The sequence below is a fragment of the Salvelinus namaycush genome, chromosome 16 (assembly GCF_016432855.1).
Source record: "Salvelinus namaycush isolate Seneca chromosome 16, SaNama_1.0, whole genome shotgun sequence".
Taxonomy (NCBI): domain Eukaryota; kingdom Metazoa; phylum Chordata; class Actinopteri; order Salmoniformes; family Salmonidae; genus Salvelinus; species Salvelinus namaycush.
In genome coordinates this window covers 33257739-33282102 of record NC_052322.1, presented here as the reverse complement: position 1 = coordinate 33282102, position 24364 = coordinate 33257739, and the positions used below count along the sequence as shown (strand labels likewise).

The window sequence follows — 24364 nt, the reverse complement described above, 5'->3', positions numbered from 1 at the left end:
TAGGCTACCTATAATTGACTGTTCTACAACATCGCACAGTGGTACTGTTATCTCTGACTAATATTAGGTCCATCTTATGACCCTGGAGTTTTTTAAATTTTCAGACGGGTGACCTCATAGCAAACAGGTCATCACCTGGCAACGGTCCAGATGGCTAGACTAACTCTACTAGCTGTGACATCACAGTAACGCAAGTCAGCCTGTTATTTATAGCCGTCTATACCCCTGGAGGGCTGCTGTCTGCCAGCCACGAGCTGAGATGATCGAAGGAAACTATTTTAAAAGGAGCTAAAGTTCTTCTACTCCTCTAATGTTCCTGTCTCTCGCTCCTAAAAATACATCTGATTGCGGTCCTTGAGCCAGTATTTGATTCTTAACTATAGAGTATGATAATCCATCTCCACAGACTACTTCAAAAACAAGGTAAGAAATTCAGGAAATTATTAAACGGAATACCTTATACAGATTCTTGTATTTTCGCCTTGAGCTTAGCGTGGCCCGTTTTCAGTCCTGACACCAAGATGAGATCTCCCTGTTTCCCCACTCTCTCCATCTCAGAGATGTAACCAGAGGGGGGGTGTAAGTAGACTCAGAGAATTTAAGAACCCTTGAGGGAAGGAAAATGCATAACAAGCCTATTATTGACAGTGACAAACTGACATCTTACAATTAACCTAAGTAATATGTTGAACTTGTGATAAGATAATCTGAGGTCTATCATATACTATTCTGGCACAAGGCAAATCATATACAAATGCATTCAAATAACCTGATAAATCACAGGTTAGATTGTATTTGTATTGAACTGCCATCCTTAAACCAGTTCTTGTTATAATTACATTGTTGACTATCTACTTTAACGTTCACTCCTACAAGCAGGCTCCTTTCTCCAGGCTTGAGTGCACAGCAATGTGGAGGAACTCACCGGAATGAGTTGCAGGAGTAAGGGAGTAAGACATCCATGTCTGCATCTTTCACTATGGTCCAATCAAACACCAAGCTCGCCAGAGTACTGAAGGTGTTTCCTGCACAATCAACAATTTGGGGGTTAGAGACATGGCTTAACACATGCGTCCAACGCTTGGGATTTGATTTAAAGTACATAAAAATGTAGATGACCCAATTTAATTTTCAACTAAAAATATATATTACATGTGACATGCAAAACATTGTCTTGTGAATTTGATGTGAAGTGTTCAAAGGACTTAACCATTTACACTCGTAAGAATTGGCCTATATGGATAGGGCTAAATTGAAATGTTTCTTACAGAAGAAATATGAAAAGCATATGCACAACAATGGTAGGCATTGAAAGGGAACAGTTTGGATATTATGGTGAAATTATTAGACCAAAAGCTGAGGACAACAGTTCACCTGACAAGACTGAATCCAAACATTATACTGTTGAATTCATGTGCATTTTACATTTACTGTACTTTTTGCAGCATTTGGTGATAATGAAAATCCTGGAAAATGTGGGGTAGGTGCAACATAAGATAAAATAAATGACAACGTGTGCAGTAAAGTCCTTTAAATGCACTTATGACTCCAAGAAGAGTCTTCAACAGCTTTCATGAGCTCTCCTAGCTGTGCCGTTGTTTGGAACACAACCCTGCATCCCCAACATCACATAATTACTGTTGTTGTTTACGCATATAAAGGATAAATCACTGTGGACAAGACTGAAAATAGAGCACACTAGTTTGACAAGTCCCTAAAGGTTGCAGTCACGTAAGCCCAAACAAAACCAGCAATCCTCTCAACACGATATTTTAGCTATTCCATTTGACAGATCTGAGAGTAGTACACATCAAGGCCAAAACAAACACCAAAATGCAATGAGCCTTTGGGCTGTCATCAAAGAGAATCAGGTTGTGGCGCCAGCTCATGTAAAAGAGTGTCTGTGCCTGGCCATAATGAAACCAGTGAGACAGAACAAACAGAGACATTAACTGCTGCATCACGACATGGAAGGCCGGCCTCACGACATCACAATCATCACTACTGGAAAAGTCGTTAAACCCTTCTAGTGCACACAACAATGTGGATCTCTCTACGCATTATACTAAAGCGGGTAGCACTTTTCAGTTGTTCTTATATCTCTGTAGGAATCTCTGCAATTACTCTAGTAACATTATATTAACATGTTGATACATAGCAATTGAGTAATTATATTGTCAAAAAAATACACAAGTGGAATCAGGACTTTATGATACCATGTTGATTCAATGTTATGAGTAATTACAGTGTTACTACATAGGTAGGTGTTATGATGACAGCACATGCCGATGTAAAAGGTCTTTTTTGACCAAAAGAGAACCAACAAACATAAGAGTGTATCCTTGAACACTCACCTTCAGAGTCCAGTGCGTGGATCTTCAGTTCCAATGGTGAGTCCTCCAGGTGCAGCTCACTGGTGGTGGACACTATCTGGATCTCACTGATTATGTCCACGATGGCATGACAGCGCAGCACCTGTCCCATTACTGAGGAGAGGGGAAACGAGTCACATACACAGGTACTGTATCAACACTTGAGACATCTACAGAACCAGAAGTGTATATTCAAAAAAAGTCAGGAATCAGTTGAGGCTAACTCAGCTGAGTTTTGATAGGTCATGCTGTGATGAGTCATGTGCTACATTCAGTATCGGACTGTACAACGTGGCAGAAGTCTGGGTGTTGTTGTAATTCTGGATGGCCAGAGAGCTAGCAACAATGACAAGAAGCTTCCATGTGGGGGCTTGTAGGTGGCTAATTTCAGCTAGTTTTATCTTGTTCTTGATACCATGTCTTGTTTTGAGGTGAAGATGCTCCTAAGCAACTTTGCAGTATTTTTTTAAATGCTATTTCTCACGTTATAAGTCTAGAATGTTCTTTGCAATATTACACACAGCCGGAAATAACTTTTGGATATCAGAGAGGCGTTAACTCACCAGTATTTTTACCAGGAATATGACTTTCCTGAATTGGATCCTTTGTTCGCACCTTTCAAAGCAATTGAACTTATCCTAGAGGCTGCTCCAAGACGCCGCCGGCAGAGAAGAAGTATTCGTGGTGGACTTTTAGTTAGACTCAGAAAACGTGCACACCATCCACCGCTTCCAAGTATATTACTCGCTAGTATTCAGTCCCTGGACAATAAAGTAGACGAGCCCAAGGCGAGAATCTCCTTCCAGAGAGACATCAGGGATTGTAACACTGTTTCACGGAATCATGGCTCTCTCCAGATATACTGTACCCGTCCATACAGCCAGCTTGGTTCTCAATACATCGTGCAGATAGGCGGAGGTGTATGTTTCATGATTAACTACTCATGGTGTGATTGTTGTAACTTACAGCAACTTAAGTCCTTTTATTCAACCGACCTAGAATACCTCAATCAAATGCCGACCGCATTACCATGGTTGAGAATTTTGTCTTCGGTAATCGCCATGTCCGTGTATATTCCCCATCAAGCTGATACCACGACAGCTGTCAATGAACTACACTGGACCTTGTACAAACTGGAAACCGCATATCCTATCAACACATCGCCTGTGGTACTCGCGCTTCGAAAACTCTAAACCGATGTTACTCTCCCTTCCAGAATGACTACAAGGCCCAACCCCCACCCTCCGTTCGGCAAATCAGACCAAGAATCCATTTTCCTTCTCCCTTCCTATAGGCAGAACTTTAAAAACAGGGAGTACCCCTGCTAAGGTCTATTCAACGCTGGCCTGACCAATTGGAATCCATGCTTCAAGACTGTTTTGATAATGCGGACTGGGATATGTTCCGGGTTGCCTCTGAGCATAACATTGACGTATACACTGACACGGGGACTGAGTTCATCAGGAAGTGTATAGGGGATGTTGTTCCCACTGTGAATATTAAACCTATCCAAACCAAAAACCGTGGATAGATGGCAGCATTCGTGCAAAACTGAAAGTGCGAACCACCTCATTCAACCACGGCAAGGTGACTGGGATACAAACAATCCAGGTATGCCCTCCATAAAGGCAATCAAACATTCAAAACGTCAGTACAGAGACAAAGTGGAGTCGCAATTCAACGGCTCAGACAAGATGTACTGTATGTGGCAGGGACTCCAGACAATCATGGATTACAAAGGGGAAACCAGCCATGTCACAGACACCGATGTCTTGATCCCGGACAAGCTAAACATCTTCATTACCTGCTTTGAGGATAACACAGTGCCAACGCTCTCGTTCTCTGTGGCCGATGTAAGACAGTTAAGCGTGTTAACCCTCGCAAGGCTGCCGGCCCAGACAGCATCCCTTGCCGGGTCCTCGAAGCATGCGCAGACCAGCTACATGGAGTGTTAATGGACATAATCAATCTATCCCTATCCTAGTCTGCGGTTCCCACTTGCTTCAAGATGTCCACCATTGTTCCTGTACCAAAGAAAGCGAAGATAACTTAATTACTAACGCCCCGCAGCATTCACTTGTCATCATGAAATGCTTCAGAGGCTAGCTAAGGACCATATCACCTCCAGCTTACCCGACACCCTAGACCCACTGCAATTTGCATACCGCCCCAATAGATCCATGGATGATGCAATCACCATCGCACTGCCCTATCCCATGTGGGCAAGAGGAATACCAGCATAAGAATGCCATTCATTGACTACAGCTCAGGCTATAACATCATAGTACCCTCCAAGCTCATCGTCACCTATGTAACTGGGTCCTGGACTTCCTGACATGCTGTCCCCAGCTGGTCAAGGTAGGAAACAACATCTCCACTATGCTGATCCTCAACACAGGGGCCACACAAGGGTGCGTGCTCAGCCCCCTCCCGTACTCCCCGTTTACCCATGACTACGTGGCCACGCATGACTCCAACTCAAATCATCAAGTTCTCAGACCACACAACAGTGGTAGGCCTGATTACTAACAATGACGAGACAGCCCACAGGGAAGAGGTGAGGGCCCTGGTAGGGTTGTGCCAGGAAAATAACCTCCCTCAACATCAACAAAACAAAAGGAGCTGATAGTGGACTTCAGGAGACAGCAGAGGGAGCACGCCCCCATCCACAGGGCTGCAATGGAGAAGGTGAAAAGCTTCCAAGTTCCTCAGCGTTACTGACAATCTGAAATGGTCTACCCACACAGTGGATGCTGTAGAAATTTGGCTTGGCCAATAAGACCCTCAAACTTTTACAGATGCACAATTGAGAGCATCCTGTCGGGCTGTATCACCGCCTGGTACGGCAACTGCACCGCCCACAACCGTAGGGCTCTCCAGAGGGGGGTGCGGTCAGCCCAACGCATCACAGGGAGCACACTGCCTGCCCATCAGGACACCCGGTGTCACAAGGCCAAAAAGATCAAGGACCTCAGCCACGGCCTGTTCACCCGCTATCATCCAGAAGGAGAGGTCAGTGCAGGTACATCACAGCTGGGAGCGAGAGACTGAAAAACAGGCCATCAGACTGTTAAACAGCCATCACTAGCCGGCCTCCACCCAGTCACTAGCCGGCTACCATCCGGTTACGCATGCTGCTTCAACTGTACATAGGCTACTGCCCTATGTACAGTTGAAGTCAGAAGTTTACATACACCTTAGCCAAATACATTTAAACTCAACTCCTGACATTTAATCCGAGTAAAAGGTCCCTGTTTTAGGTCAGTTAGGATCACTACTTTATTTTAAGAATGTGAATTGTCAGAATAATAGTAGAGAGAATGATTTATTTCAGCTTTAATTTCTTTCATCACATTCCCAGTGGGTCAGAAGTTTACATACACTCAATTAGTATGCAGTAGCATTGCCTTTATATTGTTTAACTTGGGTCAAACGTTTTGGGTAGCCTTCCACAAGCTTCCCACAGTAAGTTGGGTGAATTTTGGCCCATTCCTCCTGACAGAGCTGGTGTAACTGAGTCAGGTTTGTAGGCCTCCTTGCTCGCACACACTTTTTCAGTTCTGCCCACAAATATTCTATAGGATTGAGGTCAGGGCTTTGTGATGGCCATTCCAATACCTTCGTTGTCCTTAAGCCATTTTGCAACAATTTTGGATGTATGCTTGGGGCCATTGTCCATTTGGAAGACCCATTTGCTACCAAGCTTTAACTTCCTGACTGATGTTTTGAGATGTTGCTTCAATATATCCAAATGATTTTCCCACCTCATGATGCCATCTATTTTGTGAAATGCACCAGTCCCTCCTGCAGCAAAGCACCCCCACAACATGATGCTGCCACCCCCATGCTTCACAGTTGGGATGCTGTTCTTTGGCATGCAAGCCTCCCCCTTTTTCCTCCAAACATAACGTTATGGCCAAACAGTTCTATTTTTGTTTCATCAGACTAGAGGACATTTCTCCAAAAAGTATGATCTTTGTCCCCATTTGCAATTGCAAACCGTAGTCTGGCTTTTTTTATGGCAGTTTTGGAGCAGTGGCTTCTTCCTTGCTGAGCGGCCTTTCAGGTTATGTCGATATAGGACTCGTTTTACTGTGGATATAGATACTTTTGTACCTGTTTCCTCCAGCATCTTCACAAGGTCCTTTGCGAATGTTCTGGTATTGATTTGCACTTTTCACACCAAAGTACGTTCATCTCTAGGAGACAGAACGCGTCTCCTTCCTGAGCGGTATGACGGCTGCGTGGTCCCATGGTGTTTATACTTGCGTACTATTGTCTGTACAGATGAACGTGGTACCTTCAGGCGTTTGGAAATTGCTCCCAAGGATGAACCAGACTTGTGGAGGTCTACAATTCTTTTTTAGAGGTCTTGGCTGATTTCTTTTGATTTTCCTTTTGATTTCCCATGATGTCAAGCAAAGAGGTACTGAGTTTGAAGGTAGGCCTTGAAATACATCCACAGGTACACCTCCAATTGACTCAGATGTTCTAAATTAGCCTATCAGAAGCTTCTAAAGCCATGACATAATTTTATGGAATTTTCCAAGCTGTTTAAAGGCACAGTCAACTTAATGTAAACTTCTGACCCACTGGAATTGTGATACAGTGAATTATAAGTGAAATAATCTGTCTGTAAACAATAGTTGGAAAAATTACTTGTGTCATGCAAAGTAGATGTCCTAACCGACTTGCCAAAACTATAGTTTGTTAACAAGAAATTTGTGGAGTGGTTGAAAAACTATTTTTAATGACTCCAACCTAAGTGTATGTAAACTTCCGACTTCAACTGTAAATAGACATGAAAAACTGGTCACTTGAATAATGTTTACATAATGTTTTAACAATTTCATATGTATATACTGTATTCTAGTCAAGGCCATCCTATTCAACTTTTGCTGTACATACAGTGCCTTGCAAAAGTATTCATCCCCCTTGGCGTTATTCTTATTTTGTTGCATTACAACCTGTCATTTAAATAGATTTTTATTTGGATTTCATGTAATAGACATACATAAAATAGTTCAAATTGGTGAAGGGAAATGAAAAAAATAACCTGTTTCAAAAAATTATACAAAATAAAAAACTGAGAAGTGGTGCGTGCGTATGTATTCACCCCCTTTGCTATGAAGCCCCTAAATAAGATCTGGTGCAACCAATTACCTTCAGAAGTCACATAATTAGTTAAATAAAGTCCACCTGTGTGCAATCTAAGTGTCACATGATCAGTCACATGATCTCAGTGTATATACACACACCTGTTCTGAAAGGCCACAGAATCTGCAACACCACTAAGCGGCACCATGAAGACTAAGGAGCTCTCCAAACAGGTCATGGACAAAGTTGTGGAGAAGTACAGATCAGGGTTGTTGTTTTTTTTTAAATATCCAAAACTTTGAACATTCCATGGAGCACCATTTAAATCCATTATTTAAAAAATGGAAAGAATATGGCACCACAACAAACCTGCCAAGAGAGGGCCGCCCACCAAAACTCACAGACCAGGCAAGGAGGGCATTAATCAGAGAGGCAACAAAGACACCAAAGATAACCCTGAAGGAGCTGCAAAGCTCCACAGGGAAGATTGGAGTATCTGTCCATAGGACCACTTTAAGCCTTACAATCCACAGAGCTGGGCTTTACGAAAGAGTGGCCAGAAAAAAGACATTGCTTAAGAATAAGCAAACACGTTTGGTGTTCACCAAAAGGCATGTGGGAGACTCCCCAAACATATGGAAGAAGGTACTCTGGTCAGATGAGACTAAAATTGAGCTTTTTCGCCATCAAGGAAAACGCTATGACTGGCGCAAACCCAACACCTCTCATCACCCCAAGAACACCATACCCACAGTGAAGCATGGTGGTTGCAGCATCATGCTGTGGGGATGTTTTTCCATCGGCAGGGACTGGGAAACTTGTCAGAATTGAAGGAATGATGGATGCCCAAGGAATGATGGATGCAAGAATGGGCTGCCATCAGTCAGGATGTGGCGCAGAAGTTAATTGACTGCATGCCAGGGCAGATTGCAGAGGTCTTGAAAAAGAAGGGTCAACACTGCAAATATTGACTCTTCGCATCAAATTCATGTAATTGTCAATAAAAGCCTTTGACACTCATGAAATGCTTGTAATTATACTTCAGTATTCCATAGTAACATCTGACAAAAATATCTAAAGACACTGAAGCAGCAAACTTTGTGGAAATTAATATGTGTCATTCTCAACTTTTGGCCACGACTATGTGAACAACCCTTCCAATTAGTGGATTTGGCTATTTCAGCCACACTCGTTGCTGACAGGTGTATAAAATTGAGCACACAGCCATGCAATCTCCATAGACAAACAAACATTGGCAGTAGAATGACCTTATTAAAGAGCTCAGTGACTCAACATGGTGCTGTCATAGGACGCCACCTTTCCAACAAGTCAGTTTGTCAAATCTCTGCCTTGCTAGAGCTGCCCCGGTCAACTGTAAGTGTTGTTATTGTGAAGTGAAAATGTCTAGGAGCAACAACGGCTCAACCGCAAAGTGGTAGGCCACACAAGCTTTCAGGATGGGCCCGCCAAGTGCTGAAGCCCGTAGCACATAAAAATAGTCTGTCCTCTGTTACAACACTCACTACCAAGTTCCAAACTACCTCTTAAAGCAACGTCAGCACAAGAACGGTTTGTCAGGAGCTTCATGAAATGAGTTTCCATGGCCGAGCAGCCACACACAAGCCTAAGATCACCATCCGGAATGCCAAGAATCAGCTTGAGTGGTGTAAAGCTTGCCGCCATTGGACTCTAGAGCAGTGGAAACTCGTTGTCTGGAGTGACGAATCACCTTTTAACCATCTGGCAGTCTGACAGAAGAATCTGTGTTTGGAGGATGCCAGAAGAACGCTACTTGCCTAAAAGCATAGTGCCAGTTGTAACATTTGATGTTAGAGGAATAATGGTCTGGGGCTGTTTTTCATGGTTCGGGCTAGGCCCCTTAGTTCCAGTGAAGGGAAATCTTAACACTACAGCATACAATGACATTCTAGACAATCGTGTGCTTCCAACTTTGTGACAACAGTTTGGGGAAGGCTCTTTCCTGTTTCAGCATGACAATGCCCCCGTGCACAAAGCGAGGTCCATACAGAAATGGTTTGTCGAGATAGGTGTGGAAAAACTTGACTGGCCTTCACAGAGCCCTGACCTTAACTCCATCGAGCGCCTTTGGGATGAATTGGAACACCGACTGCGAGCCAGGCCTAATCGCCCAACATCAGTGCCCAACCTCAGTAATGCTTGTGGCTGAATGGAAGCAAGTCCCCGCAGCAATGTTCCAATATCTAGTGGAAAGCCTCCCCAGAAGAGTGGAGGCTGTTATTTAATACAACGGAGGGACCAACTCCATATTAATGCCCATGATTTTGGAATGAGATGTTCGACGAGCAAGTGTCCACATACTTTTGGTCATGAAGTGTGTGTATGTATACATACAGTCCGGACTCCGACATTGCTCTTCCTAATATTTCTAAATTCCATTATTTTACTTTTTTTTTTTTGACATGGCTAAAATTCAATGTAACTATGTATTTGAGAGACAACAAGTGCTCATTGTGCAAATGTATTAATGTTCTCAATAAACATTGGAGATGAAATATAATTCACATGTTGTCTACCATCTAATCCAACCCCATCTGTTTTGCCCCATAGTTGCGTACGTGTCGGTTTTGTTGCTAAACACCCAACCCGTCTATAGCATTGGAGTAAACCGCCGATTTACACTATTACACAATGCTGTAAACCAGTGTTCTTCATTCCTTTTACTGGGCCCCACAGGGATGTACTTTTTTGTTCTAACCCAGCACTACCAATCCTGATTCAGCTAATCAAGGGAAATGTTTCAACATATAGTTAATAGGGCTGACTTGTGCACTACACTGAGTAGATTGTCTGCTGAAGCTTTTAGGCTAAATCACCTCAACTTCCAAGGACCAAAGCAATACAAGTCCTTATCAATAAGAGTTTAAAGAATCTATAAGGCTCTTATCTCAATTCAACCAACATGAACTAGTTGATGAGCAAGTAGTAGCACTGTACCCATTCATGTTAGCCTCATATCATGCTGCTTCAAAAAGGACACAAAGGCTATTTGACCAAAAGCTAAGCCACAATAAACAGACATTTGCATTGACACCAAGTAAGCAGATGTTCTCTCTTCATCCAAGCAGGTACTCTACTTCAGTGGTTCCCAACTTTTTTTTTGCTCTGCAGAGTACCCTTGATGTACCCCCCCATGTGAATTTTACCAGTAAGCCTGTGGTTTCATGAGTCTTCAAGTATCCCCTGTGGACAGGCCAAGTACCCCCAGGGGTCCTACTACACCTGGTTAGAAACCCCTGCTCTACTCACCGACATCCTCAACCAGTATGATGCTGGTGAGTCTGGAGGAATGTGTGGAGCAGGCCTGGAGAACAGCTCTCTGGGAACACTGTCTGCTGAGGTCAGCCTCGATGCTGGCCACCTCTGGTCTGGTGGAAGACCTGGAGGTACGAAAGGTACTGTATTCAGACGCTCTGGGGACAATATAAGTTTATAGATAAATACTTATATTTATTCAAAACAAACGCATTTTGCTTTCATCTGGTTGCTTTCTGTCCTCTTCAGCAAAACCTGGTGAGCATAAATCGGTCTAATGAATCAGATTTTGCCCAAGGACATGTTGGAAGCTGTTATCTAATGACAGGAAAGAATAAAATCTGTTTTGACAGGAAATGTATATGATTGATGAGGCACAGATTCTAAAATGAAAGGCATAAAGTTGATGGAGTATTTATAAACTTGTACCGTCAGCTCTTGTACCGTCAGCTTTAAGTCACTCAAATATTACACGAATAAACATTAGACATGGCAAAATGTATAGAATTGAAAGAAAATGAGCTTTAACCCGCAAAATGTTCTCTGCACCACATAGGCAAAATGTGTAGAATTGCAGGAAATAAGCTTTAAACATGCTAAATTCGCTCACCCAACAAGAGTGGTACAGTGCTTGTGCCCATAAAAATAGAAGGGGGGGGGGGGGGACGACGACGACGTTCTCCAATGTAGGAAGGGGGGCCTGAGTGAAAAAGTTTGGGAACACCTGCGGAACCCCTGCTCTAGCGGATACCGGACAGTTTATGGGGGGCATGTGGCTGGTGCTCATGGTGTGCATGAGCCAAAGTAGGTTATTTTCAATGCATGGTCATGGGTGTTAGTTTTGGGTTGGATATAATCTATAGCTTTAATAAAGAACTTTACTTTCCATTAAACAAATTCTTTCTGATTTCAGATTTACTTGACTATATGCCACAGTATAGCAGGTCATGTTGTAACGCGTCCCACACGACCTATGAGTAAGATATGAAAGACGATACCTGCGGGGACCAAGCAATACAGTTGTCTGTTTCCTAGCGATAATCTCTTTTTACAGATATTCACTTACCATCTGTAACAGCCTTCAGTTGCTTCCAATGTGAAGTTTATTCTGGTGCTTCGGGCAAGTGGTAATAACACTGGGGATATTCAACTTTGATGAGGCACTTGTGGTGTGAATTGAACTTGATTTGAACAAAAACACTGATAGCGTGTTCAGCGCAAAAATCGCAATTTCGGACAGCCAGATAGATTGCAGGTACTGCTATTATCAATAGAAAATAATACAAAATAAAATATGTTAGAGGTTATAGCCAACTAGCTTACAGTGCAATAATTGTATATTTCTTCCATCCTCAATTATCCTAGTTTCCGACACTGCGTGATCACCACGGGGTAACCTAATCGTTACAACGAACTAACATGACTACTGTAACCATTTCCTTCAGCAAACATTAGAACCGTTGATAGTTACCTTAGTTTCAATTTCTGACAATAATGGAGAGCGGCAGCCGCATAACTATGATAATTTCGCCGGTTCCTAAAAATGTACGCCTTCAATTCAAATACCCTTCAAATCTCTTGGATAAAATATACAGCAGACCTTCCCCTACCATCTAAGTTTAGAATAAAAAGTAATTTCAACAAAAATGATGTAGAAATACCCTCCATTACAAATAATTAGAGCTGGAGCGTGCATGCTGGCTGGGAGTCAGGTGACGTCATTTACAAAGTAAAGTAGTGGATGTGATACGATGATGACGCTTTGTCTTAAAGATGCAGTAGTGCTCAGCTTTTAGCCCACCAACAACATGCAGCGAGCGACCTACAGTATGTATCATTACCACCACAACTGACACATACTTAATATATTTTGTAATTTTCTACTCCCTATGTATAGCCATGTTATTTTCACTATTCGTTATTCACTGTGTATTTATTCCTCGTGTCACAATTGTTTATGTACATGTTTTATTATTTATCTTATCTTTAACTCAGCATGGTTGGAAATGGACCTGTAAGTAAGCATTTTCCTCTTCGTCTACACCTGTTATTCAGGAAGCAAGTGTGAAATAAAATTGGATTTGACTATGCAGCTGAGCCACCTATTGAGGGAGAGCTCAATCAGTTTGATCATCAGGTGAATTATGGATGTTTGTTATAACAACAGGGCTATTATGTACAGGTGTGACTGGGACGGGTTACCATATCCCTAGGGTAGCCAATCTCAAGATATTCAACTACTGGTAGTCTGATACATAGAGTTCTACTGATACAAGCAATTATAGTGTGGTTTCAAAACACAGATTGTACTCATGTCTGTTTCTCTTTGACCCCAGACTTCTGAGGATCACTGTACCGCATTAGTTAGTGAGTAGTGAATCATTCATTGTGAATGTTGTTCATGAGGTCCGCAGGTCTAAACGACTTTCAGTAACCCAATTCTTCCTTTAACTACCAGCCTCTCTGTCTCTATTTCTCACCAGTCACCACCAGCAGAGGACATGCATGTCCTATGGATTACCCATTTATATTAGTTAGTGCCAATCTAAACCATGGCGTTAGTTGACACTGAAATGGGAACATAATATAGCTGGCCCCAACCACTTACGACTAGACGAGTTGAGTAAATTAGCTGGGAGAAAGAGAGGACGGCTCATGATAATAATAATACATAAGACTAACTGTTTCGGCTGGGAAGCATGCGGAGGCCTTTAAGAGGTCTGTGTTTGATCTTCCTGAAGTATTTGCTCCAGTGGTGGCTGGTGGCACCTTAATTGGGGCGGAACGGTAGCCTAGTGGTTAGAGTGTTGGACTAGTAACCGAAAGGTTGCAAGTTCAAATCCCTGAGCTGACAAGGTACAAATCTGTTGTTCTGCCCCTGAACAGGCAGTTAACCCGCTGTCATTGAAAATAAGAATTTGTTCTTAACTGACTTGCCTAGATAAATAAAAAACATAGGACTTATATAGCACTTTTCAAGGACCCAAAACAGACTGAATGAAGGGAAAGAGTGTGATTAGTCTATGGGGAGGGTTTGGATACGAACCCGGTTGAGGATAAGGGGAAGATTCCTGCCATCCAGGACCTCTAGACCAGGCGGTGTCAGAGGAAGGCCCTGAAAATGGTCAAAGACTCCAGCCACCCTAGTCATAGACTGTTCTCTCTGCTACCACACGGCAAGCGGTACCAGAGAGCCAAGTCTAGGTCCAAGAGGCTTCTGAACAGCTTCTACCCTCAAGCCATAAGACTCCTGAACATCTAGTCAAATGGCTACCCAGACTATTCACATTGCCCCCTCCTCCCCTCCCCTCTCCACACCACTGCCACTCTCTGTGTCATCTATGCATAGTCACTTTAAATAACTCTACCTGCATGTACATACTACCTCAACTAACCGGTGCCCCCGCACATTGACTCTGTACCGGCACCCCCCTGTATGTATTGTTATTTTTTACTGCTCCTCTTTAATTACTTGTTACTTTTATCTCTTATTCTTATCTGTATTTTTTTTAACGGCGCTATCAGTTAGGGGCTCGTAAGTAAGCATTTCACTGTAAGGTCTACTACACCTGTTGTATCCGGCGCATGTGACTAATAAGATTGATTTGATAGTCCATAAAAAATCTGCCGTTTCCAGCTACAATAGTCATTTACAACATTAACAATGTCTAAACTGTATTACTGATCAATTTGATGTTATTTTAATGGACAGAAATTTAGCTTTTCTTTCAAAAACAAGGACATTTCTAAGTTACTCCAAACTTTGGAACGGTAGTGTACATTTTATCTCAATAATGTTTTTACTTATCTATTTTTTTCTTTTTTTTCTTAAAACTGCATTGTTGGTTAAGGCCTTGTAAGTAAGCATTTCACTGTAAGGTCTACACCTGTTGTATTCGGAGCATGTGACAAATAACATTTGATTTGATTTAACTGAATCACGGCCAAGAAAGATAATTCCCATTGATGGCCCCATAGGGAATTCAAATTTGATCTTCTTAGATCCTCTACTAAGAGAATGTGTCCACACTCTTAATGCAACATGAAGAGGCGATCTGATAAACACTGTACAAAAATGTCATTTTGTACAGTCACTGAACTATCTTAATCAACTTTTGGCTCTGCATGGTCATTATTATAGGATACAGGTATTGCAAAAAGTCTCATTATTTTCCTTTCATTACTAGGCAAAGGTGAAGCAAATGTTTCAAGTCAAAGTACCTTGTGTACCATTGGATGCTGCTGAGGGGTATAATAATGGAATAGAACACAATTGAAATAGCTGTCAGTGACATCTAGGGGTGGAAACGGGTGCACTGCATGCAGTTGGACACAGCACCTGGTAAGATACATGGCAAGGTTAGTTGCTTACACAACAGTGGAGGCTGCTGAGGGGAGGACGGCTCATAATAATGGCTTGAATGGAGTCAGTATTTTTTTTTATTTATCCTTTATTTAACTAGGCAAGTCAGTTATGAACAAATTCTTATTTACAATGACAGCCTACCCTGACCAAACCCTTACTCAAAAAAGGGGGATGCCTAGTCAGTAGTACAACTGAAATGTTCTTCCACATGGCCCTCTGAATCAGAGAGGTGCAGGGGGCTGCCATAATCAACATCCACATTGGCGCCCGGGGAACCGAACCAGGGTCTGTAGTGATGGCTCTTGCACCAAGCTGCAGTGCCTTAGACCACTGCATCACTCAGGAGCACAGGAATGATGTGTTTCCATGTGGTTGATACCATTCCATTAACTCCATTCCAGCCATTATTATGAGCCGTCCTCACCTCAGCAGCCTCCACTGTTGTGTTGGCTATTATCACTAACCTTGCCATGTATTTAATACCAGGTGCTGTATTCAACTACATGCAGTGCAACCCTTACCACCCCTAGATGTCACTGACAGCTATTTTAATTGTGTTCTTCAGAGCCTCCAAATGTGCAGGAATGGGTCATTCAGCACTCTCTGGGAGTAACATTTTTATGTCGATATACTATCTAGAGATATACCATTATATTATAAACTATTTTGTCTGAAGTTGGGTGCTTTGAAACATTGTTGTTCTTCTATTCCATTCAATTCAATTCTATTCTATTCAATTATATTCTATATATCTAATAGATAGTTCATTTCTACTGCCCCTAAAGGAGAAAATCCTCATTCTCAGGAGAAAAACAGACTCACTAATCATGGGGAACATTCATCTGTATGGCAGCACTAATTATGTGTTTGTTTACTTATTTATATTTTACTAGAGGGTTGCAATTAAGGGATCTCATTTTTTATGCAAATCTGGCCAAGGGCTATACATTGGAGGAGAGGCAAGAGATTAGTAATTCTAGGGATAAAAAATGTATTTTTCACATGCTTCGTAAACAACAGGTGTAGACTAACAGTGGAATGCTTACTTATGGACCCTTCCCAACAATGCAGAGAGAAAGAAAGAGAAATAATAGAAAAATAATAACAATACTAACGATAAGCAATGGTGGATAATGCAATGCTGTACGGTCCAAAACAGAGACATGATCACAGTGTCTAACTGCCACCTGTGCCAAAGAGGGAGACAAGAATTTGCAGTCAAGCAGTGAGAGCTATAATCAAGTCAGAGTTATTTTACAAGAAAGGTCCATCATACATGCACAGCACGTGCTCTCTCCAAGGAATATCAGTCACATGACAAGACACTGGAAGAGATGATGGTTCAATTGAAATGAGGGGACTGTATCTTATCACATCAATTAACCCTTGAGTATGACAGAGAGGATGAAAACAGAACTGGTTTAGTAAAATGACATCATGTTAGACACTGTCTTGACTCAGGGAATAAACAATGAGCCAGATGTTACCTCAATACACCAAGATGAGACCACTGTTCTTGTCTTTAACCTTAATCACAAGGTCACAATACTACATGTGTTCATTGTATGTGAACTCATTTGTTGGCATTGCAGCTTATGACTTCATGAGTTAACACTCATGGACTGATACCAGATTTTTATCATACAGTCTGAATTCATCTCTCTATGTCTCCTGATTCCACAGTGTATCCTCTTTCTCTTTGATCCTGTTACCACAACGTTCAGCCCAGATTGTGTGCTGGTTTCTTGGACACTGACAGATGCACAGCGTGATTAACAGCAACAGTTGACTTGATGTGTTTTACATAATGTCGTGCCGTGCCAGAGATGACATATTGTATTAGTCAGAGAACATTAACAATGAGATCACATCGTTGACTGCTGGCGTCGTTGCGTTCCAGTTAAAATGGTTGGTGAGATTGCAATCCTCCAGTCCAATACATGCTTAAAGGGGCCATCTGCAGTTCGGACTTAATCAAAGTGTAACCCCGCCACTGATTTGGTAAACAGCTGAGGCATGGGGCTGGAGAAATCTAACCACTCTCAAACTCATAGAGCTATGGATACAAGGACTGACTATGATATAACATTTTTAGTTTTAACTATGTTTTGAGGCTATACAGTGTTTACTGTAAACAATTTACAACACAGTTGTGGTACTGTATCCTTGTGCACATAACTTTGATCATGACCAGACTTTATTGCTTCTAAATATTTGTATATTCTGACTGAAAAGGGAAGACATATCGGTGTTGGAATGGCTTTGAATGGTTTCTAGACAGCATGGCAAGATTTGATAGAGGTATGGTGACACCTTAGAAGATGGTGAAACGTCTTTTACTTGTTTGACTTAGCATCTTTGTGAAGATGTAATTCCGAGGGGTGTGTGTGGGCAGTGTTGGTGCAGAGGTCTGGTACAGTGTGATGTAACGTCTTAGCAACAGGAAAACAATATCTAAAAGTCATGCAGTGTATCTGTAAGCAATTCCCCAGCGGGACTGCCCCTCACGTCTAGACAACAATAGAGCTGAGTACCAGAATGACCTCATGAAAAAACTCATAGGGCCTGTGATGTGGGGCTGGTTCTTTGCCTTGGAGAGATTGGCCTGTGATCTCCTCAGTCACATTCTGCTTGGCAGTGTTTGCAACCAAGCTACCATGAACTAGATCCAAGGACAAAAAAAGGGGGAGGTCTCAAATGGCAGGAGAAAAAAACACTAAAACCTTTTAGCAATGAGTTTCCTGTGTTTTTGATCATGTTTTCGGAGGGGAATTGGGGGTATAACTTCTACAAATGGCATGGTTCCTAGTTTCTGAAAATGTATGTAGGCTGGTTTTAAACTGTAAGAGGTTGTCTGTCACAGAGGCAAATGTGGATTTGGTTGGGAGCACTGTGATTGAAATTCTATATTTTGGACAAATATTTGGATTTGTTTAAATTACATGCACCGCAGAAATCAAATGTTCTCTAATACAGCCTCAAACCACAGGCCACCCACCTCCATATTTGACATTCTGATACTGTAACTACATGATTATTTAGCTCCTTTGGCATTTGTAGCTGGAGTGCCTATAGGACTTTGTCAGTCCATGAGAGAAAACATCAACAGGGTACTGTGGTTAGAGCTTTGGGATAGTAATGGAAAAGGTGCCGGTTTGAATCCCTAAGCTAACAATCTGTTGTTCTGCACTTGAGCAAAGCAGTTAAACCCCCTGGGTGCCCAATATGGCAGCCACCTGCACCTCTCCTCTTCAGAGGGGTTGGGTTAAAAGTGAGAGTCAAGTTTTGGTTGGACCTTGTGTGCAATTGATGATTAAAAGAAATGCGTCCCCTATCACAACAGGTGCCTTGTACTTCTTGGTGTTAACAGGTAGTCTATATTTTGGAGAAGTATTTTGATTTGTTTCAATTACATGCACTGCAGAAATCAAATGTTCTCTAATACAGCCTCAAACCAAAGGCCACCCACCTTCTTGGTGTTAACAGGTAGTTGTCATTGGTTACCATGCTTTGTTTACTTTCAGAAGGATTTCGCAGGTTATGAGAAGTCGGAATAAACTGGAGGACTTTAGATTGGTCGCAACCCACTCCCCCCCCCCAAAAAGCTTTAGATTGGTCGCAACCCACTCCCCCCCCAAAAAGCTTTAGATTGGTTGCAAAAACAAATCATTTTTTGGAGTCTCGTTTTGGTGTCATCTCACTGTGAGGCGCAATAAAGAGTGTGCTGTAGGTAGACCTCATTAAAGGTGTTAAAATGCTGTGAAATCAAGTTTTGCCTCAGGGAGACATTCTGTGTGTTTCAAGAGAAGCTAAACAAGGTAAAGAGGTGGGACTACAGTAGCAAAGGTGATCACCAATAAACCAAAGGCAATAGTCAATGAAGAGGTTCTGATATTTCTTAATTTCTTTATTTTTATTGTTGGGATTTGTTTGTATTGTTTTGTATTGTTAGGTATTACTGCACTGTTGGAGCTAGAAACATAAGCATTTTGCTACACCTGCGATAACATCTGAAAAATAAGTGTACGAGAATAATAACATTTGATTTGAGATATGCCTTACATTTTAGCCAATAAAAGATGATTTCACATCTATCAAAATGCTTATTGTGACAACAAAGAGTTTACATCTTGATTGTCACATATACGTTCAAACCAAATACTGCAAGGCTCAAAACCGTGAACACGCTGTTGTAATGTGGAGCTGTATTCTCTGGGACAGAAAGATGGATTTAGAGAGCTGCATTCAAGGTGTATAAATAGATTTAGAGAGCTGCATTCAAGGTGTTAAAACCCTTTACATGTACTTAGTTCCATGCTTTGAATTCCCTTGCTATTTCCATGGTGCCGGCATTGTCACGATCGTCATAATAAGCGGACCAAGGCGCAGCGGGATATGAAGACATCTTCTTTTATTAAAGATGACGAAACACGAAACTAACACTTTTACAAAACAAAACAACAAACGATCGTGAAGCTATAGACGTAAGTGCAAACACAAGCTACAAACGTACAACATAGACAATTACCCACAAACACCTAAAGCCCATGGCTGCCTTAAATATGGCTCCCAATCAGAGACAACAATAAACAGCTGTCTCTGATTGAGAACCAAATCAGGCAACCATAGACTTTCCTAAACACCTACACTGAACACTACCCCATACCTACTACAAAACCCCCTAAACAATACACACACCCTAAACTAGAAAAAACACACAAACATCCCCCATGTCACACCCTGACCTAACTAAACTAATAAAGAAAATCAATATAACAGAGGCCAGGGTGTGACAGTACCCCCCCCTCAAAGGTGCGGACTCCGGCCGCAAAACCTGACACAGAAGGGGAGGGTCCGGGTGGGCCTTCCTATGGTGGCGGCTCGGGTGCGGGACGTGGACCCCCCTCCACCATAGTCACTAACCGCTTTGGTGGCGCCTTTGGAACGGCGAGTCCCGGACTGAATACCATCCCAGAGGGCGCCACTGGACGGAGGGGCAGCTCCGGACTGAGGGGCAGCTCCGGACTGAGGGGCAGCTCCGGACTGAGGGGCAGCTCCGGACTGAGGGGCAGCTCCGGACTGAGGGGCAGCTCATGACTGAGGGGCAGCTCATGACTGTGGGGCAGCTCATGACTGAGGGACAGCTCATGACTGTGGGGCAGCTCATGACTGTAGGGCAGCTCATGACTGGAAGGCAGCTCATGACTGGAGGGCAGCTCATGACTGGAGGGCAGCTCATGACTGGAGGGCAGCTCAGGCGGATCCTGGCTGACTGACGGCTCTGGCGGATCCTGGCTGGCTGGCTCTGGCGGATCCTGGCTGGCTGGCTCTGGCGGATCCTGGCTGACTGGCGGCTCTGGCGGATCCTGGCTGACTGGCGGCTCTGGCGGATCCTGGCTGACTGGCGGCTCTGGCCGATCCTGGCTGACTGGCGGCTCTGGCCGATCCTGGCTGACTGGCGGCTCTGGCCGATCCTGGCTGACTGGCGGCTCTGGCCGATCCTGGCTCGCTGACGGCTCTGGCCGATCCTGGCTGGCTGACGGCTCTGGCCGATCCTGGCTCGCTGACGGCTCTGGCCGGTCCTGGCTCGCTGACGGCTCTGGCCGGTCATGGCTCGCTGACGGCTCTGGCCGGTCATGGCTCGCTGACGGCTCTGGCCGGTCATGGCTCGCTGACGGCTCTGGCCGGTCATGGCTCGCTGACGGCTCTGGCCGGTCATGGCTCGCTGACGGCTCTGGCCGGTCATGGCTCGCTGACGGCTCTGGCCGATCCTGTCTGGCGGAAGGCTCTGGCTGATCTTGTCTGGCAGAAGGCTCTGGCTGATCCTGTCTGGCAGAAGGCTCTGGCTGATCCTGTCTGGCGGAAGGCTCTGGCTGATCCTGTCTGGCGGAAGGCTCTGGCTGATCCTGTCTGGCGGAAGGCTCTGGCTGATCCTGTCTGGCGGAAGGCTTTGGCTGCTCCTGTCTGGCGGAAGGCTCTAGCGGCTCCTGTCTGGCGGAAAGCTCTAGCGGCTCCTGTCTGGCGGACGGCTCTGAAGGCTCATGGCAGACGGGCGGCTTTGCAGGCTCATGGCAGACGGGCGGCTTTGAAGGCTCAGTACAGACGGGCAGTTCATGCGGCGCTTGGCAGACGGACAGTTCAGACGGCGTTGGGCAGACGGGCAGTTCAGGCGCCGTTGGGCAGACGGGCAGTTCAGGCGCCGTTGGGCAGACGGGCAGTTCAGGCACCGTTGGGCAGACGGGCAGTTCAGGCGCCGTTGGGCAGACGGGCAGTTCAGGCGCCGTTGGACAGACGGGCAGTTCAGGCGCCGTTGGGCAGACGGGCAGTTCAGGCGCCGCTGGACAGACGGCAGACTCTGGCCGGCTGAGACGCACTGTAGGCCTGATGCGTGGTACCGGAACTGGAGGTACCGGGTTAAGGACACGCACCTTCAGGCTAGTGCGGGGAGCAGGAACAGGGCACACTGAGTTCTCGAGGCGCACTATAGGACTGGTGCGTGGTACCGGGACTGGTGGTACCGGGCTGAGGGCACGCACCTCAGGGCGAGTGCGGGGAGAAGGATCAGTGCGTACAGGGCTCTGGAGACGCACATGAGGCTTGATGCGTGGTGCCGGAACTGGTGGTACCGGGCTGGGGACACGCACCTGAAGGCTAGTGCGGGGAGAAGGAACAGGGCATACTGGACCCTGGAGACGCACATTAGGCCTAGTGCGTGGTGCCGGCACTGGTGGTACCGGGCTGGAGACACGCATCTCAGGACTAGTGCGGGGAGCAGCAACAGGACGCACAGGACTCTGGAGACGCACAGGAGGCTTGGTGCGTGGTGCCGGTACTGGTGGTAATGGGCTGGAGACACGCACCATAGGGCTAGTGCGTGGAGCAGGAACAGGACTCTGGAGACGCACAGGAGGCTTGGTGCGTGGTGCCGGTACTGGTGGTAATGGACTGGAGACACGCACCATAGGGCTAGTGCGTGGAGGAGGAACAGTGCGTACAGGGCTCTGAAGACGCACATTAGACCTAGTGCGTGGTGTCGGAACTGGTGGTACCGGGCTGGGGACACGCATCTCAGGATGAGTGCAAGAAGCAGGAACAGGACACACCGGGTTGTAAAGATGTACTGGAGACCTGGTGTGTATAGCCGGCATCAAATCTTCCGGAACTTTAACACAAGTTTCAGGCTGAGTACGAGGAACTGACACAGGTGGCATCGGACAGCTAACACGCTCCTCAGGGAGAATGCCATGCATACTCTGCCAAATCAACAGCTCTCTCTCTTCACTCTCCTCCAATTTCGTCAACAACTCCTCGAATGTCTCATAATCTCCCCTTCGTTCACTCTCCTCCAATCTGTCCAATAAATCCTCGACAATCTCAGACTCACCCCTCAACTTCGCCGACTGTTCCAAATGCCCCTCCCCAATAATTTTTTGGGGATGTCTCTTGGGCTTCCTACCATTTCGCCGTGCTGCCTCCATTCGCCGGTATCCCTCCTCGCACTGCGCCAGAGAATCCCAGGCGGGCTCCGGCACTCTCTTAGGGTCGATCGCCCATCTGTCGATCTCTTCCCACGTAGTGTAGCCCAGATCCTTCTCCTGTTTCCGTGCTGCCTCCTCATACCGCCGCCTCTCGGCTTTAGCTGCCTCCAGCTCTTCACGAGGGCGGCGATATTCTCCATGTTGAGCCCATGGCCCTTTACCGTCCAGTATTTCCTCCCATGTCCAGAAATCCTGTGTAGGTGGGTCCTGTTGCTTTCTCCCGTTACACCGCTGCTTGATCCTTTGTTGGTGGGTAATTCTGTCACGATCGTCATAATAAGCGGACCAAGGCGCAGCGGGATATGAAGACATCTTCTTTTATTAAAGATGACGAAACACGAAACTAACACTTTTACAAAACAAAACAACAAACGATCGTGAAGCTATAGACGTAAGTGCAAACACAAGCTACAAACGTACAACATAGACAATTACCCACAAACACCTAAAGCCCATGGCTGCCTTAAATATGGCTCCCAATCAGAGACAACAATAAACAGCTGTCTCTGATTGAGAACCAAATCAGGCAACCATAGACTTTCCTAAACACCTACACTGAACACTACCCCATACCTACTACAAAACCCCCTAAACAATACACACACCCTAAACTAGAAAAAACACACAAACATCCCCCATGTCACACCCTGACCTAACTAAACTAATAAAGAAAATCAATATAACAGAGGCCAGGGTGTGACAGGCATTAAGTGGAAATAGCTGAAAAGCTTTTGTATTTTGCAGCTCCATGCACTCGTAATCATAGACAATAGTGGATAATCTCACTAAAACATTTCCATATGTTCCCAGTGTGATATATTCGGACTTTTGTTTATTTAACAAATGTAAAAACCTAGTAGATGTATTTCTTCATCTTCATCGATATAGGAGTTCACATAGGGGTATCAGTGGTAAACACCGGAAAACTATTGTGGTTCATATTATATGTGGTGTAGAATACAGGCCTAAGTCTCTATCTTGCCCTCTATCTGTTTTCATTCTGTTCATCCCATTCAGTAAAATATATTCATTGTTACTATTAAGAATGGATGAAATATCACCCTTTATATTTCTGTCACGTTCGACAAAAATAAATGGACTAATATGGGCAAAGTTAAAAGATTTAACATTTTGTAAAACTGTAACATCCTGTAAATTATATTCACTCTTAATTTCCCTTTGTGTAGCCCCCTGCAGTGCCACATTACGCTGTCTTTACTGGGCTGCTTTAAAGACTTCCTCCCCTCACTTCATCATTGACCTACAGTACTGCTCTCTCTCTGAAAGGTAAGGGGGCTCGCTGTTAGAACAGATTGTGGGACTCTAACATTTTATTGACCAATAACCTACAGCTGTGTGTGGCAATGTGGCTGCCAGACCTGAATGGGACTGTAATGTTGCCCGCTGGTACTAGGATTTTTATGTACCTATCTCATTTACTTATGTTAATATTCATGATTTGTACTTTTTCATGGGTGTTTTTCAAAAATAGTACAGTGGAAACAATGTGTATGCATGAGTCAGATTCTGCACACTCAATAGGGCCTAGTGACATTAGACATGCAATCAGGTGATAATAGACAACACTAAAAGGATGAGGCAATAGACATCTTACAACCCGACAGTATATGTGACTATTGTGGACTTGCAGCTGGGGATCCCCTCTCCACCTGTTCAAACAGAGATGAGAGGTCAGC

The 24364-nt window shown here is 44.3% G+C and overlaps 1 pseudogene; it reads right to left on the bottom strand.

The window, feature by feature from the left end:
* LOC120061639 overlaps positions 1-13266 on the bottom strand; it is a 51162-nt pseudogene extending 37896 nt beyond the window's left edge.
* Between the last annotated feature and the right edge of the window lie 11098 nt (positions 13267-24364).